Source organism: Camellia sinensis, chromosome 2 (genome assembly GCF_055761805.1).
Source record: "Camellia sinensis isolate YWXY chromosome 2, ASM5576180v1, whole genome shotgun sequence".
Classification (NCBI taxonomy): Eukaryota; Viridiplantae; Streptophyta; class Magnoliopsida; order Ericales; family Theaceae; genus Camellia; species Camellia sinensis.
Genome location: NC_138962.1, coordinates 116,892,485 through 116,910,079, shown reverse-complemented (window position 1 = coordinate 116,910,079; position 17,595 = coordinate 116,892,485).

The following is a 17,595-nucleotide window of genomic DNA, read 5'->3' as shown; positions in this document are numbered from 1 at the left end:
AAAGCTTTCTAAAAACCCCTCTTTTTAGGAAGCACCTTTAAATTATTTTTGAATTTTCAAAAATTGGTGTTTGCACAAAAATGAAAACAATATGAAAGCAGTGGGTGTTTTTTAACTTCTCATTATTGTTTTTATATATGAAAACACGTAAATTTTGAAAAAAAAAAAAAATTGCCATTCAAGTAATTTTCTTTTTTTCTTTTTAATATTATTATCTATGTTGCCAAAAATTTACAATTCATGATTTGATTCACAATTCTGGAGTAGATCCATGTGGTTCTTTGGTTGACTCTATTTTGGGTTAGAGTTGTTAATGTGTCACGCCCCAATCTCCGTGACAACGCCGCACACTCATTTAAGTGAGCATGCAAGGCTAAGAGTCCAATCACATAGCCCACAATGTAAAATATTCAAATTAAATCCTTAATTATCATAATGCTAAAATTCATAAAAATAAATAATTCTTATCATATGAAATTATCCACCAAGTCCACTAATATAATCCACTAACAAAATAATAATCTAAGTACTTAAATTATAGTCCTACTCTCGCCACTCCCCTGAGTAAAAACCCCGCGCAGCTCTACTCCTTAGAATCTGAAAAAAATAAATAAAATAAGGGTAAGCTAGATAGCCCAATAAATAACCAACCATCACTGCTAGCTGGATCAAGTATACAAAAAAAATAAATAGTCGATAACCAATAAATACAATTTTTGCTACAATTCAATAAACGAACAATTATTTGTAAGATGGTTTCATAGTTAAAAATAAACAATGTACAATACATTTTAATTGAAAAGCCAACAAGATAATTCAAAGTAAATTCGTCCTTCAAATCGATGGTTCAATATTCAGATGGTTCAATGATTTGATTCACAAAACCCAAGTCTTGGTGACTACGGTCACTTAGCCCGTAACAAGGTCCAAAACCACACATAGGCCGGTGGTAAAGCCCCAAAAGAAACTAGTTTCTGTGCCAATAAATAACCCCCATTGGCTAGGGTCCAAATCGTAGTCAAACTAGAGTGATGTTCAAAATTTAAACAATACACAAATTTTAAATAAAACATTCAATATTTTCAAAATAAGCGTTTAGTACAATTTTCAGAATAGTTCCACAAAATATTCAAATAATTTTCATAATAATATTCGATGCTGTTTTATACTTGACCCATATTTTATTTTAAGAGAACATGAATGTTATAAATAAATACTTATAATTTTAAATGATTCAATAGGAATAAAAATGTACCAACAGTGATAGAGGGTTACTTACACCAAACGTTTAGAAATAATATTCCAACACCAACTCCAAACACCCAGCTCCACCACTTCAATCACACAAACCTAATAAACAAAACCTTAAATAAATTAATATTTTTACGTGTTACATACACCCACAAAAGCCCCACCATATTAGATTAATGTATTGTTTTAATATCCAAGTGATTAAACCATTCAACCCAACTTTACAGCCAAATACACCCTTACCCATGATACAAAACTCCATTGTTTCTATTACCCACCCAAAGTTACACTTACACATTGCACCCAATTCTCAAAACCTAAGTAGGCACCTATAGATCTTCCAAATCCCCTTAATGCATTGATTGTTAAATTCCTCAACATAAACTTAATAATTAATAGTAAAGACAGATTTTACCTTAACCAATGGGTGTCCCAAAATCACCAACGTGCTGCCTCCAATCCCTATTGCAGCCTCACTTGAACCTCTCTTCTCTTTTTCTTTTCTTTTTTCTTTTATCTTCTCAAACCCTAGCCGCCTATGGAGCAATTCCCAGCCTTTGTTTTGTTTGTTTTTCAAGACTTAAAGCCACAATAGGTGGGCTTATAAACCTAATTTCTCAAAGTTACAAAATTACCCACCTAAGTAATAGGAAATATAATGCCATCTCATAACTAATTCTTTGATATTAATAAATAACCCATATAAATTAATTTAATTACTAATCTATCCAATAAAATAATCCTACACACAACTTGGGTTTTACATTCTTCCCCTCTTGAAAGAAATTTCGTCCTCGAAATTTGACATACCTGTAGTCTCAAAAGTTGTGGATACTTTTGTCTCATTTTATCCTCAAGTTCCCAAGTAGCTTCTCTCTCTGAGTGATTGCTCCATTGAACCTTAACGTAGTGGATGACTCGACGCCTCAAAACTTACTCCTCCTTATCAACAATTCTTATAGGGTGTTCCTCATAAGTCAAATCCTCCTTAAACTGCAATGGTGCATGATCAATCACATGATTGGGATTCGGTATATACTTCCTCAACATCGAAACATGGAAGACATTATGAACTCCAACTAGTGAAAGTGGTAGGGCAAGTCTGTAAGCTACCTCTCCAATTCGATCTAAAACCTCAAATGGTCCAACAAATCTAGGACTCAATTTACCACGAACACCAAACCTCATTACTCTTTTCATAGGAGACACCTTAAAGAACACATGGTCTCCAACCCCAAACACCAAATCGTGTCTCATGTTATCTGTATAACTTTTTTGCCTATTCTGTGCAGTGCGAAGTCGCTCTCTAATAAAATTGATCTTGTCCACTATTTGTTGCACAATCTCAGGCCCTAAAAACTTCCTTTCGCCCGCATCATCCCAACAAATAGGTGATCTACACTTTCGTCCATATAAAGCCTCATATGGTGCCATATGAATGCTCGCATGATAATTATTATTATAAGAGAATTCCACTAAGGCCAAATGCTCATCCCAAGAACCTCCAAGGTCAATAATACAGGCCCTCAACATGTCTTCAAGAGTCTAAATAGTTCTCTCTGACTGTCCATCAGTTTGAGGATGAAAGGCCGTGCTAAAATTCAAACTAGTACCCAAAGCTATATGCAAACTCCTCCAAAACATAGATACAAATCTGCTATCTCTATCAGACACTATGGTCACCGAAATACCATGCAACTTCACAATCTCCTTGATAAACAATTTTGCAAACCTCTCTAAGGAGAACCCTACCTTAAAAGCTAGAAAGTGAGCGGATTTGGTCAATCGATCAACAATAACCCAAATAGCATTGTTACCACCTTAGGTCCTAGGCAACCCTGTCATAAAATCCATGGTAATATGTTCCTACTTCCACTCAGTAATAGGAAGAGGTTGTAACTTACCTGCAGGTCTCTGATGTTCAACTTTCACTTGTTGACATACCAAACATTGAGCAACATACTGAGCAATTTCCCTCTTCATATTATTCCACCAAAAGTTCCTCTTCAAGTCTTTATACATTTTAGTGCTCCCTAGATGTACAGTATATCCTGAACTGTGAGCTTCTCTCAGGATTTCTCTCTTGAGCTCTAACTCATTAGGCACACACAACCTCTCTCCAAATCTCAAGGTTCCATCTTTATGCATACAAAATTCTATCTATAGCTCTATTCCATTTCAGCCTTAAGTTTTTGCAACTGAGGATCTCTTCCTTGAGCATCTTTAATTCTATCAATCAATGTGGGTTGAACCCTAAGGTTTGCCAACTGCACTCCATGGTTGTGCCATCTAATCTCAATATTCAACCTTCGCAAGTCCTCTAAGATATTCTTTTGGTCATTGATCAAGGTAGCCAAATTACTCAGGGTCTTTCTACTCAAGGCATCAGCCACTGCATTGGCTTTTCCTGGATGATAATTGATAGTCAAATCATAATCCTTTAATAACTCCAACCATCGCCTTTGCCTCCTATTCAATTCTTTTTGAGTGAAAATATACTTCAGACTTTTATGATCAGTGAATATCTCACATTTCACCCCACATAGGTAGTGCCTCCAGATTTTCAATGCAAACACCACTGCAGCCAACTCCAAATCATGCATAGGATAATTTTGCTCATATGGCTTCAATTGCCTAGACGCATATGCCACTACCTTATCATTCTGCATCAGGACACAACCTAAACCCACTTCGATGCATCATTATAGATGGTAAAACCTCCATCTCCGGACGGAACTATAAGTACTGGAGCAAACACCAATTGACTCTTTAGATCCTGGAAACTCTTCTCACAATCATCAGACCATTCAAATTTAACCCCTTTTTGTGTTAAACGAGTCAAAGGCATAGAAATTCGGAAAAATCCCTTAACAAACCTTCTATAATAACCTGTTAAACCCAATAAGCTACGAATTTCAGTGACACTAGTAGGCCTATTCCACTCTACCACCGCCTCCACTTTCTTGGGGTCAATAGACACCCCGTCTTTAGATATCACATGACCTAAAAATGGTACACTCTCCAGCCAAAATTCACACTTCTTTAATTTAGCAAATAATTTATTCTCCCTTAATAACTGCAACACTATTCTCAGATATTCTTCGTGCTGTTCTTTACTCTTCGAGTACACAAGAATGTCATCAATAAAAACTACCACAAATTGATCTAAGAAGGGTTTAAATACTCTGTTCATTGAATCCATAAAAGCTGTAGGCGCATTGGTCAACCCAAACGGCATCACTAAAAATTCATAATAACCATACCTAGTTTGGAAGGCTGTCCTAGGTATATCTTCTGCCTTAACCTTCAACTGATGATATCCAGAACGAAGGTCAATCTTACAAAAGACTTGTGCTCCTTGCAATTGATCAAATATGTTATTTATCTTAGGCAAAGGATATTTATTTCGAATTGTCACCTTGTTTAACTCTCGATAATCAATGCAAAGGCGAAAACTACCATCCTTCTTTTTCACAAATAAAATGGGCGCACCCCAAGGAGAAACACTAGGCCTAATAAAGCCCTTATCTAGTAACTCTTGTAATTGTTCCTTCAACTCTTTTAACTCTGCTGGGGCCATCCGATACGGAGCCTTGGGGATAGGACCCGTGCCGAGTATCAATTCGATGGCAAACTCAATCTCTCTATCTGGTGACAACCTCGGTAAGTCTTCATAAAAAATATCGGGAAATTCCTTTGCAACTAGAATATCCTCCAACTTCAATTCAGTCTCACGGGCATCTCTCACAGAAGCTAAATAACCCTCGCAACCATTCCTCAACAATCATCTAGCTTGCAATGCTGAGATTACCAAAGGAGGAGTGTTAACTCCACTACCCACAAAACAAAATTCTGGTTGATCAGGAATTTGAAATACTACCCTTTTGCCTTGGCAATCAATAGAAGGATAATTTGTTGCCAACCAATTCATTCTAAGAATTATGTCAAAGTCCCGCATATCTAAAACAGTCAAGTCTACAAGCAATCTCTTGCTATCTATACTAACCACACGAGATTTGCTAATGTCTCCTCATGTTCCATTGCAACCTATATGCATCAATAATAAAACCTCATCTTATTCTATTCTCAAGTCCCTATAACATGTAATTAAAATTAACATTATACTAAAATATAAGCGTTCCCAATCCTACATCTACCCAATCTCACTACTATTCTATACCAGCCTATAAAATTATAACCTGGCTCTGATACCACAAAATTGTCACGCCCCAAGCTCCGTGACAATGCTGCACACTCATTTAAGTGAGCATGCAAGGCTAAGAGTCCAATCACATAACCCACAATGTAAAATACTCAAAATAAATCCTTAATTATCATAATGCTAAAATTCATAAAAATAAATAATTCTTATCATATGAAATTGTCTACCAAGGCCACTAATATAATCCACTAACAAAATAATAATCCAAGTACTTAAATCATAGTCCTACTCTCGGCACTCCCCCGAGTAAAACCCCGCGTAGCTCTACTCCTTAAAATCTGAAAAAAATAAATAAAATAAGGGTAAGTTAGACAGCCCAGTAAATAACCAACCATCACTATTAGCTAGATCAAGTATACAAAAAAATAAATAAATAGTCGATAACCAATAAATATAATTTTTGCTACAATTCAATAAATGAACAATTATTTGTAAGATGGTTTCATAGCTAAAAATAAACAATGTACAATACATTTTAATTGAAAAGCTAACAAGATAATTCAAAGTAAATTCGTCCTTCAAATCGATGGTTCAATATTCAGATGGTTCAATGATTTGATTTACAAAACCTAAGTCTTGGTGACTACGGTCACTTAGCCCGTGACAAGGCCCAAAACCACACATAGGCAGGTGGTAAAGCCCCAAAAGAAACTAGTTTCTGTGCCAATAAATAACCCCCATTGGCTAGGGTCCAAATTGTAGTCAAACTAGAGTGATGTTCAAAATTCAAACAATAAACAAATTTTAAATAAAACATTCAATATTTTCAGAATAAGCGTTTAGTACAATTTTCAGAATAGTTCCACAAAATATTCAAATAATTTTCATAATAATATTCGATGCTGTTTTATACTTGACCCATATTTTATTTTAAGAGAACATGAATGTTATAAATAAATACTTATAATTTTAAACGATTCAATAGGAATAAAAATGTACCAATAGTGATAGAGGGTTACTTACACCAAACGCTTAGAAATAATATTCCAACACCAACTCTAAACACCCAGCTCCGCCACTTTAATCACACAAACCTAATAAACAAAACCTTAAGTAAATTAATATTTTTACGTGTTACATACACCCACAAAAGCCCCACCATATTAGATTAATGTATTGTTTTAATATCCAAGTGATTAAACCATTCAACCCAACTTTATAGCCAAACACACCCTTACCCATGATACAAAACTCCATTGTTTCTATTACCCACCCAAAGTTACACTTATACATTGCACCCAATTCTCAAAACCTAAGTAGACACTTATAGATCTTCCAAATCCCCTTAATGCATTGATTGTTAAATTCCTCAACATAAACTTAATAATTAACAGTAAAGACAGATTTTACCTTAACCAATGGGTGTCCCAAAATCACCAATGTGCTGCCTCCAATCCCTATTACAGCCTCACTTGAACCTCTCTTCTCTTTTTCTTTTCTTTTTTCTTTTATCTTCTCAAACCCTAGCTGCCTATGGAGCAATTCCAAGCCTTTGTTTTGTTTGTTTTCCAAGACTTAAAGCCACAATAGGTGGGCTTATAAACCTAATTTCTCAAAGTTACAAAATTGCCTATCTAAGTAATAGGATATATAATGCCATCTCATAACTAATTCTTTGATATTAATAAATGACCCATATAAATTAATTTAATTACTAATCTATCCAATAAAATAATCCTACACACAACTTGGGTTTTACATAATGAATCACACAATTCACAATTTGATTCAAGTATTACAATTCATGTAATTCTTGAAACTATTAGTTCAACAGATTCCGACCATTTTTACATCATTTTGGTGAAAATTTCATAATCCAACTTCTTAGAGTGTTTAAATTTAAACTTACCAATATCTTTGTATGAGTTGTTATTTTCCTGATCAAAGGGTTAATATACTCTAGTCAAATTCAATCAGAATCAACATTTTCTTAACATTCTTTTTTCTTTTTTTGTTGTTGTTGTTGTTGTTGTTGTTGTTGTGTTGTCCTGCAAAGAAGGTCAAAGTAATTTCTAAGGATGTTTGAGGCTAAATAGCTTGCAATTATGAATTATCCATCTTTATTTTGACGAAATAAACATGGTTTAACATGACATATGTCAGTTAAGTCAGACCTAATGGTTCTACTACTTTTTTTATTAAAAAAAAAAAATCTTTTTTTGAATAATAAATATGCACACCTTTTAAAGTGTTTCAACTTTTAATAAAAAAATATATATTAGATAAATGGGAAGTGGAAAAACTAATTGTAAATCGGTGCATGCTTTACGGTAATGCCCACACATGAAAAGGGTAAAAATAATATCAAATACAGATGGAATCTTGTATTTTTGGGACAAAATTTCCTTTTCCCTAACCTTCAACCTTCTCTATCTTCCCTCAATTTCTCTCTCTAGGTTTTACTCCATTAAGGAGTCCCATTTTTCTTTTTATTCTACACTTTTTATAGTTTCTTGGTCCAACTTTTTATTGGCCCTGTTTGGTAGGGTTTATTTCTTACTTATTTCAGTTTTTAGCTTAATTTAAGCTATTTTGATGTGTTTGGTTTAGCTTAACAATACAGCTTATAGCTTTTTATAAGTCAAAAATTAACTTATTCTTTGAGTGGGGAGGACAAACTTAATTCATAAGTCAAAAATCAGTTTATGTTCACAACTATAAGCTATAAGCTATTAGGCTATAAGTTATAATCACTTTCTCACAGTTCTACCAAACGGGGCCATTGTAAGGAAAATATATGATGGTTACAAATTAATTTTAAGGTTGGTGATGAAGGCTATGTCTTCTCAATTAGATGGTGTAATCATGTCCTTATATTAAAACAATTGTATAACATTTGTCAAAATTAATTTATTTTATTTATTCATACATATGATCGTTTAACATATTCTTTTCTTATTGTTTTTGGCAACTCTTAAGATTTTGTATATGATTCAATTCACGATTTGCAAAATTAGAATTCTCGATTTGACTATAATTATTAGTTTTCCCCCTAATCTATTAGTGACAGGCTTTTTCATTATATATACCAATGTATTTTTAAAGAAAACCTCTGGGGCATGAGGGAAATTTTACTAATAACCAAGAAAAGAGGTACAGAAAGAGAAAGGGACATAATGAATGTCATCGTCGTAATTGTTTTAGATTTAATTTTGTTTTTAAGTTGGAATTACCTATTTAGGATTAATAGATAGGTTTATAGGCGTTGCAGTGGTAGTGGGTCTCTTGGGTATAGTTTGTAATCTTTATTACTTGTATATAAATAAGTTAGCGATCAACAAAGAAATATGTTCAATAGAATGAATTAAATTCTTGGGAAGTCATGTAGGTTTGATTTTTCTCAAATTGACCCAACAGAAGGTCATCCCACTCGAAGTGATATTTTTTTCTCTTTTTTATATTTTCATTTCAATTGGTATCAGAGCATGTCACGGAGGAACGAACAACACTTGGATTGTTTAGGGACATTGGTTAGTTCTTTAGTTACAGGCCAAGAAATAATTTTCAAAGAAATGCAAGAGACATTTGCAGTGACGAATGCTAAGCTATACCAAATAGGCAACATCAAAGTTTGTGAAATCGAGGAGAGTTCTCAAAATCGAAATCAAAATTAAATCACTGGTGATTGATTCTTGGCGATGACTTTACAACAAGGTGTCTCTGAGTCAACACAAAAAGATTTTCGAGTGATGATATTGTTCTTGTACTTGCCCAAAAAAGATATTGTTTGACTTCTAAAGTTGTGGAAGTTTGGTTAACCAAAAAAGAGGCCCTCCCCCCTCAAAGTAGGATTTTTCCCTCTTTCTTCTATTTTCATTTTGTTATATAAGAAGGTTCATATCAATGAACATCAACTGTCAGACTAGCACAAGAAAATTAGGAATGCATGAAGGAAGAATGAAATTACCTAACTCTAATATCAGGAGAACCAACCATCGCTAAATTCACAAAACCCTTAACCAAAACAGGGAAATGGTTGAAATCTGGAAAAAAGAAAGTTGTTTTGGTTCACAATGCCCCAGTATGCCAACACATCTGCAACACTGTTCGCCTCTTGGTAACAATGAATCAGTCTATAATTCAAAGCTTCCAGCATATGCGATAGAGATGAAATTTGATATACAAAGTGTATGCAGGCCTAGCATCTCTAATAATCCCTTCACCATTAGCCATATAAGGATTATTTTTTACTACAACCATCACAATTCAATTTCACACATGGAAATATGGGCTTTTTCCATTGAACTACAAGCACAGTAGATTTTCTGTATAACTGGAGGAACGTGCAAAACATCACTCTTGTAGAGAGATTAGCAGATAAATGAGAAACTTTGACTGTAGCTCTAAGCAAGAAAAGTCTATTAATAGACTTGATGCACCACCAACCTAGATCCATCAAATTGCACCCTATTTCTGCTCTTCCAAATCTCACCCTATTTCTGCTCTTCCAAATCTCCCAACGAATCAAAGATGACACAAACTGATGCAGGAATTTCACATCTTCCTGAGTTCTTGGCAACCACCAATCATTCAACCTCAAGCGAAGAGACAATGATCCAACTCTGATTCCAAAAATCACACTGAAAGAATGCCACAAAGTAGATAACTCACTAGACAAAAACAAATGTGTTAGAAATTGGGCGCCCATGTGGCATGACCCTTAGAACCTTTTGAACCTCATCCAAATGGGTTTTGAATTTGAATTCAAACCTATTTGGATGAGCCACTCAGGATATATATCTATCATATCATGATATGGATAGATGATATAGATATCAGATATTATCTCATTTAACCAATGGATAAATGAGATAAATATAATATATATCTGATATATGGTTATGGGTAACCAAAAAAAAAAAAAAAGAGAAAAAACAACGTAGGTTTTGTTTTCTACCCATAAACTGACTCTCTCCCAAGAAACAACGATCAAGTCAATTGCACTGTGGTTTGTGTGGGTGATATTCACCATTGTAATATCACCCCACTGCTGGGATTGATTTATCAGACTCTGGAAGCACGTGATTTATCCACGAGGTTCTATCATCGAAAGGTATGATATGATTATTTTATCCGCTGCATAATTGTTTGTTTTTATTTACATTGGTATCAGAGCCATTGATGGATATTTTCGTGTTTCTATTTTTACATGCGTATATATACATGTATATGCATGAATATTAATGGAGGAGGAAGATGAAGTGCACGGTTTTCTTTTTTGCATTTTAACTCCATTTAGATTGAGAGAGTGATATACCTCAATTTTATGTTGCTTAAATGTTATTTTTTATGCCATAAATGTTTTTATTGTGAAAAATGGAGTCCGTCAGTACAAAAATCGGACCGGAAAACACCCGGGAAGGCGGCGCGTGTGATTCACGCGCTGTATGACGCCGAGCAGCATCTCCACGCGCCACCACGCGCCTCCACGCGCTGAGCGCGTTAGGCACGCGCCCCCCACGCGCCACACGCGCGATCTGTCAGCTTCCTTCCACACGCGCGCGTTAGCCGCGCCGCTTCCAGCCGCGCCACGTGTGCGACACACGCGCGCCATGCGCCGCGCCGCGCCGACTCACGCCGAGTTGCGCTGAGCCGCGAGCCGAGCCGTTTTACCCCCTGGCTTGGCTCTAAGGCTCTGTTTGTTTGTTTTTTAATTCTGAATTGCGTTAATTGGCCATAATTTATTCGTTATAGCTTTGTTTTAAGCATGGTTGGTACCCTTAGACTCAGAATTAATTTTTCTACATTCTGTAAAATTTTGAAAATTTTACGAAAATAAAAAATATTTATTCTGTGTTAATAATTCATTTTTTATGCTTTAAAATGATGCTGGTATTGCATAAATAATTTTCTGGGGTTGAAATTTTTATTGTGGACTTCTGAAATGTTTTAATATCTACTGGTAATATTGTCTCATTTTATCAGTTTCTGGATTTTTTATTTCTAATTTTATGTGTATTTATTAGTCATTTAAAATTCCAGAATATTTCAGAAAAATTTCAGAATATTTCAGAACAATGTACATTTTAATTATGGCATAATCTGAATATTGTTTCTGTTTACTAGTTTCTGGATTTTTTATTTCTAATTTTATGTGTGTTTAATTAGTTATTTAAAATTCCAGAAAATACCAGAAAATTCCAGAAAATTTCAGGATGATGTACTTTCTGTTATGGCATAATTTAAATATTGAATACAGCATATTTTTTTTAGGTTTGTAATATGTTGTAATTAGAAGAGCATGATTATTTATTTATTTATTAGAATTCCATTATTGAATAAATATAGCATGAGTTATTTGTAGATTTACATTAAAATGCTATTGTATGGAATTTATCATGCTTTGTATATGCCATAGTCAGTGGGAGGTTATTCGGTTGAGAGAAATCTTTATAGATTAACTCCCGAAAACCAATATTTTGCGCATAAATTAAACTAAATTTTGGATAATTGTCACTTGTGGCGCAAGAGATGATTACGAGCATAGCGGATTTTCGATCTTGCGACTTGTGTAATATTGTCACTATTTAATTTAGATTTTTGCGGCAAAATTATATTATGCTAATCAAATTAATCCCAATGCGAATTTCTCTCTAAATTGATTTAGCTTATGGAAGTTAATTTGGTTGACCTAGACTTAGTAGAGATGTTCAAATGTGAACAAACTAATCCCATTCTTTAGATGAGAAAAAGTCTTGGAGACTTTAGGTCAAACCTTAATTGAGCCAAAGTAAGGAAACATGACTCAAAGTCGCCGTGTTTTTGTTGCCTTGTTTGGCACAATAAAAACTAATGTGTGCGCTATAGTTAGCGGCACGCTACATAGTTTTGGTTGGCGAGTTTTGGAGTTATGAAATTAGTAAGCCCCCAATAGATCTGTATATGATCTTGACTAATGAGCTGCGCGGATTGACTTTGTAATTTGACTTGTAAATAATGTTACATCATTGGATGAAGTAACATTCAAGAGTCACGTCATCCAAGAAATGCGAGCTTAAATAAATTAGTCATTAAGTGTAAGACGAGTAGCCAGTACGAGCAGTGTTTTGCTCTCTACCCAATTATTGGGAGTGGATTGAGCGAAATTTCATGCACTATAATAGTGTGCGTTGAAATATCACGTGAAGTTAAAAGATTAGCGCTTAGAAGCTGCAAAATCTATTAACACTGAGTGAAAAGATTAGCGCTTAGTGGCTGCAAAATCTATTAGCATTGCCAACTTGTCTAAGTGTGGACACTTACTGTTTCCACACTTGAGTGTGAAACATGGATGAGGTGCTTCTTTGTGTGATTCCTTTACTAGGCTAACGTTTTGAATAACATTTACCACTAAGCGCAAACGTTGCAGCATAGTAATGAAAAGGTTAAGGCTGACAAGGTTGTTATGACTCTAAGAATTTAACGCATCGCTTGTAAGAGCATTGTGTTGAATTAGACTCTTTAGCCTAATTCGCGCTTAAGTTACTTCAGGAGCTATCATAGTTGATAGCTTATTCTCTCCTTCTTGTGGATAGTAGAATTAATTGCAAGTAACTATGAAGCGAGAAATAGAGATGGCAACAGGAGTATCGTCATCTTTCAACTAGATGTATTAAAGTGTATGGAGAATAAAATTGACTTGAAGGTGCAGGGTATTAGCACTTACTAGTTAAATTTGCGACTTAGGCGCAGTTGATATCTCCATGACATCCTTTTTATGATCTAGTGAATATGACTTAGTCGTGAGTCATTACCTAGTTGGGCCTAAACTTTTAAAACTTGTCTTCGAGAACTCACACATTAAGATGATTGGAATTAGTTTATGACATTGGTCATGAACCAGTGGCTTATTATACTTAATCACATTAATGAGATGATGACACGATGGTTTGAGTAGGCCTTCTCGGGCCCACTCGCTTATGACATCCTGCTCTCATGTGAATGTGTAACTTTGTTCGCAATGGGTGCGCACAAGTAAGTAGGAAAGCCGCAGAAGGTCATTTGTTTTGGCGCATTTAGTCCACTATGATATTTTGTGACTAGATATGTGTGAGGGTACAATAGCTAAGCCTCAATCTCGACACATTTATAGATTACGATACGCATCTGAGTCAAGACTATTTGATCTCCCATAAGTCAAAAGTTTTGAGATGATTTTTGACATTGCACATATGAGGTCGAGATCAATTAGATAAGAGTTTTTTGTGCTTTTAGTTTTGACCAAGGTGGCGAGTATCTATTTGAGTTATTTTTCCAGAAAAACTCTGTGAAGAGAGATGGATGCTTAGAACATTGATTATTCCTAGTACTTAACAACACACTGGTGTAGTAGAGATAAGGAATTAAATATTGTTAATGTTAGGTAGATAATGGCGCAAAATGTTTCCCAATTGGGAATTGCACTAGTTTGTTGCCTATATCCCTAACTAAGTGCCCTCCATATCAGTTTTTACACTCCATTTTGAGTAATGGGTTAGCAGAGAGCCATCTATGGGCGATCTGTAACCATTAAGCAGCTTATCTTTATTCTACTTCTCATAAGATTGCGAAGTTAAGACCTAGGGTTCTATAGCGCATTATTGTATGCTGTCTTGTAAACACAAAGGGTCGTGTGGCGCATTATTGTATGCGGTCATGCAAACCCTCCGGGTCATGTGCATATAGGTAAGCAGCTTTGTGGTAGTGTAACTAAGTCACATAAAGTTTTATTAGTAAAGGTGACGTGAATAGAGTTTTCGGAACTCTATAAGATGGAGAATTCCAAGCATAGCGCTCTATGTAGCCTAGTTGAGAATGGAAAGAAATTTCCAATATCCTAGGGACAGTGGGAGCGATGTGTCTACTAATGGATTACTCCATTAGAGCAGAATACTCTACATTCTTAGTTGCGTGGTAGCAAATGTGAAAATTTTCCACGTCATCACTGGGTGATTGAGAGGGAAACATTCATGATTGCTCCGCAAGATGATAAAGAGCCTAGGATAATGCCAAAGGCTCTAGTCTCCTGTTTTTAGAAAGTGGATCAATGTTGCGCAGTTTAAGACAAAGTCTTTGAGGATTAACCATTTTTTATAATTTGGTTGACTTTCCATTATGACGCAAAACTGTTATAAAGTTATGCGTAATTTGGATAGTCATTTTTGAGGCATAAGGCTCGCTAGATACCGAATGGTCGCACCATTGAGGAAAGTGTAGACTATGAGAAGACTTCCTCCTGGGGAGTGAGGTTATTTTGACTTAGGCTATAATTGACATAAGTTCGGAACATTGATTTGTGGACATTGTGACCCGATTTCTCATTAGAGAATTGGATAAGTAGATCCGTAGGGATTTACCTTCTGCTTTTATGGTGAAAAGTTAGGAGCGCAAAAAGGTTGCTAGTTCCAATAAATCTTTTACAGCCTAAAGCAGTTATCCAAACAGTGGTTCTTAGATTTCGTCAAGCCATGATAGGGCAACGATGATCGATGAAGACCACTGAGGCATGATCAATGGTCCAAAAGAAGTTTTTCCTTACTTAGTCATTATGAGCCAGGAATTTATAAGGTTGTCGCCACCTAGGGTGGGCAGTCCTCCATTTTAGATATGATGGACATGGGTGATGTAATTCATATGCTCGGATGTACGATCCTTAGGGACTGTTTTAGGAAAATTCTCGGTTTGTCTTCGATGACTTACATAAGGAATATCCTAGAACGATTCTAGATGCAAAATTGCAAACCCATTGACTTACCTATCGGTAAAAGCCAGAGCCTTAGCTATTGAGTGAATCCTCAGATTGTCTTTGGGAGAAACAGATGACCTATATTCCTTGATTTTTTCTTTGTTGTGGGAGCCTAAAGTACGCTATGTGGGCGTATTCGGCATGATAAGTTTTATCTTTGATAAATGGTTAACTGAGTTGTTTAGACATTGACCTTGCTCATTAGACTGTGGATAAAATGCTTTATTAGAAGCATATTAATTTGCTCCTTGTAAAATTCAATGCGCTAGTTGGGCGCATCTGCGCTAGTTGGGCGCATTAAGAATGAACGCAAATTGGTCACCAAAAATATCTTTAGAGAGGTTATTGCGCAAGAGGTAGTGATCTTAAATCATTTCATGTGAGGCGCACATGGTGGATTCCGTTGTATATACTTATCGCAAGAGGTGCTGATATGGCTTATGTTTGGAATCCATAATTGCGCAAGCTGTGGTCATTTTTTTTAAATCGATCACTTATTTTGAGATGATGGGATGTTGACACTATTATGGTTTGTGTCATAATGATTAGCAGATGATGATGTCAGCAGGCAAGATTGGCTCACTCACACGAGCAATCGCCCTTGGCGCTTGGGAGCGAGCAAGGATGAGACTGGTGGTTTATTTTTATTCGGAGCCAAGAGAGGCTTAAATCATCCACTATGTATGTCGCCTTGGTTATAACCAAGATGAGGTCGTGTTAAGGACCAAACATGGATGTTAGTACCCACTTTCCATGTTGTGCCTGTTATGATTAGCCAGATTCGAGATCTCATTTGGCGCCTAGAAGGCGAGCAAATAGAGAATTCGGGTTAGGCGCTAGAAAGCGACTAGACTAATATCTGTACGGTGTATCGAGTATGACGTCACTCTTTATGGAAGAGTTACTCCACCGTAACATATATTCATACTATATGTGCTTAGCGACTGAGTAATGAGGTGAGAGAATGGATCCCTGCTTCCTCACCGTGTGAGTCTTACGAGTCATTATTGATATGACTTTCATTTATGTACCCTTTTGTGACTTTTGGCTATGTCATAAGGTAAGGGGTTGATGTTCTGCTACTTTGGTATGTTGCCTGCGGTCATGCATGATTCGGCCTTAAGGGACATCACTGGGAAAGCGGTCAATCCTAAACTAAATGGCATGAGTGCAAAGGGAAGATCATCTAGTATTACACCATTGTTGTATATTCACTGCCGGCAACTCACATCGCTCTGTATGAGAGGCGAATTGAGTGTGAATATATTGCAAGAATTAAGAGGGTCAAACATGCTCTTTTTGAGGGATTAGAGATGTTTTTTGGACCGGTGTAATTAGATGGGTCTGGGGTATATGAGACACTATTTCTATTCTTTTTGGGTTGATGTCTCTATGCTGGCTCATTTTGAGTTTCTAGTATAGAGCTCCCACATGCAGGTGTTCTCAGCAGTCGCACGGTGCAGTGGCTAGTATGAGATTGTTTATTTTTGGGGAGATTGAGATTGAGACGTGGCAGTGTCATGCCAACTCATGTCCGAGTGGGAGATGTTAGAAATTGGGCGCCCATGTGGCATGACCCTTAGAACCTTTTGAACCTCATCCAAATGGGTTTTGAATTTGAATTCAAACCTATTTGGATGAGCCACTCAGGATATATATCTATCATATCATGATATGGATAGATGATATAGATATCAGATATTATCTCATTTAACCAATGGATAAATGAGATAAATATAATATATATCTGATATATGGTTATGGGTAACCAAAAAAAAAAAAAAAAAAAAAAAGAAAAAACAACGTAGGTTTTGTTTTCTACCCATAAACTGACTCTCTCCCAAGAAACAACGATCAAGTCAATTGCACTGTGGTTTGTGTGGGTGATATTCACCATTGTAATATCACCCCACTGCTGGGATTGATTTATCAGACTCTGGAAGCACGTGATTTATCCACGAGGTTCTATCATCGAAAGGTATGATATGATTATTTTATCCGCTGCATAATTGTTTGTTTTTATTTACAAAATGAGTACAAGATCCCGTGGCAGGAGGATTTTTACAACACAATGAGAAGCAATAGAAACACCCTTCCTTTGAATAGCTTCATCAACCGGTAAAATATCATTTATAATTTTCACATAAAAACCGAGGACTTTAAAGGAATGTTAGCACGTCAAATATTTGAGAAAGAGAACATCCTGGGTTTAACCTTTCTAATCGGATTCCAAGCTGAAGAAAATGTAAAGCACCCATTCAATGACAACCAGGGCCGGCCCTGGGGTGAGGCGACTGAGGCGGTCGCCCCGGGCCCTCAATTTTGAACAAAATTTAGGACCTCTAATTAGGGGAGTGTATCATGTTATGTTATTTCATAATTATTTTAATATTAGCTCAATTTATTTATTTTTATGTTG